This window comes from Apodemus sylvaticus, chromosome X, assembly GCF_947179515.1.
Source record: "Apodemus sylvaticus chromosome X, mApoSyl1.1, whole genome shotgun sequence".
Classification (NCBI taxonomy): Eukaryota; Metazoa; Chordata; class Mammalia; order Rodentia; family Muridae; genus Apodemus; species Apodemus sylvaticus.
This window is the reverse complement of record NC_067495.1, coordinates 62504725-62508458: the sequence shown is the minus strand read 5'-3', so window position 1 is coordinate 62508458 and position 3734 is coordinate 62504725. Positions and strand designations below refer to the sequence as shown.

The 3734-nt window shown below is 41.7% G+C and overlaps 1 pseudogene; it reads right to left on the bottom strand.

Moving 5' to 3' along the window:
- Positions 1 to 1941: 1941 nt before the first annotated feature.
- Positions 1942 to 3142, bottom strand: LOC127675506 (calcyclin-binding protein-like; annotated as a pseudogene).
- Positions 3143 to 3734: the final 592 nt, after the last annotated feature.

Sequence of the window (3734 nt, the reverse complement as noted above, 5' to 3'; positions counted from 1 at the left end):
CAAGCGTAAAGAGTTGATTTCCTTTCCCCAGAACCTACATGTAAAAATTGTCTCATATGATGGTATGCACTTGTAATTTGAGCACCTGAGGAAGTGGAGACAAAACTGATCCTTAGGGCTCACCAGGCCAGTGAGAGACAGTGTCTCAAAAAAAAAAAAAAAAAAAAAAAAAAGGTGGACAGTGCCTGGGTAATGACACCAAAGTTGACCTCTGGCTATCACAAACATTTGCACATATATGCACATGTACTCAATCATGAACATACACACAAAAGATGACAAAAGGATATTTATTGAATGTATAAATAAATAAATAAATATTTACCAAAGGAGAACTTAATAGTTAAAGCACAGGGATTATAAGGATTTAAAAGCCCCAAATCATGGGTCAAGAATAGCCCAGGCACATCATATCTCAAAAAGTAAAAATAAATAAATCTAAATCATGGGTAGCAGAACATATACTTAACACACTCTAAAATTATAATCTGGTGACCATATGTGCTAGTGGGCCAATTAGCCAATGAAGAAGCATTATTAAGTATACAAATCAAGCAGTTCACAGCTGCCTTCTGGAGGCAAAGGCAGGTGGATTTCGGAGTTTGAGGCCAGCTTGGTCTACAGAGTGAGTTCCAGGGCAGCCATGGCTACACAGAGAAACCCTGTCCCAGAAAAAAAAAAAAAAAGAGCATGGAGGAGTCAGGTCCTGGTTCGGACTGTTAATAGGGCTGCTGTTAGGCCACAGCAAATATAGCCTAATCCTTCATCCTAGGAAGGTGCAGCTAGGAAAGGCATGATCTCTTCAAGTTATAGGAATTGGCTTCTTAAAGAGTAACTACTGTCTTACAGGGGTGGACTTAGGATCATTGAACATCTTTGTCTTTCTTCAGAACATTACCACATTGAATTAATCTCCTTCCTCAACTTTCTACTTTGTTTTCTAACAAGCAGAAGCTGTGTTTGTGGTGCACATCTGTAATGTCATTCCCTCCAGATGCTGAATGTGTTAAGGTCTCTATTGCTTCAACAAAACACAATGACCTAAAAGCAAGCCAAGGACAAAAGGGTTTATTTGACTTACACTTCCATATCGCTGTTTATCATCCATGGAAGTCAGGACAGGAACTCAGACAGGGCAAGAACCTAGAGGCAGGAGCTGATGCAGAGGCCATGCAGAGGAGGAATACTGCTTACTGGCTTGCTCTCCATGGCTTTCTCAGCCTGGTTTCTTTTTGTTATTGTTTTTTTTTGTTGTTGTTGTTGTTTCATCTTTTAACTTTATTGAACAAAGGAATAAATGGGGTTTTCAAGTTTTTGCATCATGGTTATTTTTAAGCCATCTGATCCATGACAGTACTTATCAACACAAGATGTTTGTCTATTTTTGTCATTTGTATTTTGCTTACTTTTATATTCATAAATATACTTAAAAATCAATTAGTAGTATATGGTAACACGTGGTTCACATGTTGCTTAAGCTGGTAATAACAGAGTAGCTCTACAGTAACTTTGCAAGTTCATGGACAAATTTGAATTTTATGCAACAATTTTGCTTTTATTTTTTACATTACTGGGACCTAATGTCAATTACAGATAGACAAATATTTCTGTTTTCAATCTCCCATCCAGGACAAAACTCTGTGATGTAACATTTTCATTAAGCACGAATTCCTTCTTACATTTCAGTAAGAATGCCATAAAGCCTTTTCTGAAAGAAAATGTCTGGGGTACCAATGAAGGAAAAAGTTTAATAAACTTAGTCATTTAAATCAAATCCTCCAGCAAGAAATGGAGAATCTGCTGTCTTTACTTTAAAGGCTGTGTAAATAGTTATCTGTCAAAACTACATACCCACATGAACAAATATGTGCAGTTCAACCACACCCCCTTACTGGAAACCTGAGCCTTCCACATCACGGTCCCCATGAGGACTTAAAAGCCTCAAAATCCTGTGTCTTCTCTGGCTTGCTTCTCTCTGGATTCCATCTACGCTTTATTAATGTTTATTTCATGTCATCATCTCCATCTTCATAAATTTTCTTTATAACATTCATTAAGCCTCACTAGGATCTACCTCAGTGTCATAGGAAGCCTTTTCTTTCTGCATTCTTTTCCCACCTGAGTTAAGTAATCCCATTGTTAGGATTCTGTCTAAACTCCACTCCACAGTTACCTGGCAACAGCCAGGTATGCCCTGCCCCATAGTTGCCTGGCAACAGCCAGGTAGGCCTGGCCCACTATAAAAGGGGCTGCTTGCCCCTTCTCTCTCTCTCTCTCTCTCTCTCTCTCTCTCTCTCTCTCTCTCTCTCTCTCTCTCTCTCTCTCCCTCCCTCCTCTTGGCACTCTCTCCTCTCTGCCCCTCTTGGGCTCTCCTCCCCTCTCCCCTCTCTCCATGTGGTCATGGCCGGCCTCCACTTCTCTACTCTCTCTCTCTGCCTTTCTCTGCCTCCACTACCCCATTAACTCCCATCCTCTGTCCTGAATAAACTCTATTCTATTCCATGTCTGTGTGTGTTTGGTCCCTCAGGGGGATGGGGTGGGGTGCCTGGGCATGGGCCCTCTGGGGCACCCCCTTTCCCACACCGCCGTATACCATTCTCTAAACCTCTTTCTCTTTTTATGAACCCAACATTTGGTGCTGAAACCCAGGAACAACACCCATCCTGTGTTTTCTGCTTTCTTTCTCCATAGAATAATAACTGTATCAGTGTTGACTTTTTTTGAACTGCTTTCCACAGAGATCAGTTTCAAAAGATTGTTCACAATCATGGAGTAGTTTTTGCCATTAAGTTTTCTTTACAAAAAGATCAAATGACCTCTCTGTGAAGTGTACCTGCACATTCTCAGTGGGAACCCGATGAACTCCAGTTAAGGTAATGCAGGTTTTCACAAACTTATCTGACTGATCCCATCCATAATTACTGATTTTCACGGTGTATCCTTGTGTAAGAGAAGCAACCACAGCAGCTAGCTTTTCATTATCAAGTTCTGGTTTCTTGTGCAACTTCTGTTGCATCTTGTTCTTTACTTCCATCTCAGTCTTGGATTTTTTTCACTTGTAAGAGTGTCACGTCATCTTTTCCAGCAATACTTTGACCTCTTCTAGGTCCTCCAAAGCAGAAGCCATGCCGTGACACGTCAGACCTGAGGTCGGAATTGCATTGGTGCACTGAAGCAGACAGGAAAAGCCAAACACACCACCCATGAGTGTCACAGGGTCACCGGCAGTGAGCTACACCGACCCGTCAGCCTGGATTACTTATAGAACCCAGGACCACCAGGCTAGGGATGGCACTACCCAAAATGGTCTGGTCCCTCCCTTCAATAATCTAATTTTAAAAATGTCTTACATTACTGGGGAGTGGTGGTACACGCCTGTAATCCCAGCACTCTGGGAGGCAGAGGCAGGTGGATTTCTGAGTTTGAGGCCAGTCTGGTCTACAGAGTGAGTTCCAGGACAGCCAGGGCTACACAGAAAAACCCTGTCTTGAAAAAAACCAAAAAATCAAAAAAAAAAATGTCTTACAGCTGGATCTCCTGACAGCGTTTCTTCAAATGAGACTTACCCCTCTGATGACCCTGGCTGTGTCAAGTTGACACACAGAACTGGCCAGTACACTGAAGCAAGAAAACTGCAACAAGTTCAAAGCCAAGCTGGCCCACCCACGCTCCAGAGAAACCAAAGCAAAATATAAGTTAACTAAATAAGTGCAAACAGCAGATAGTTATGTGAG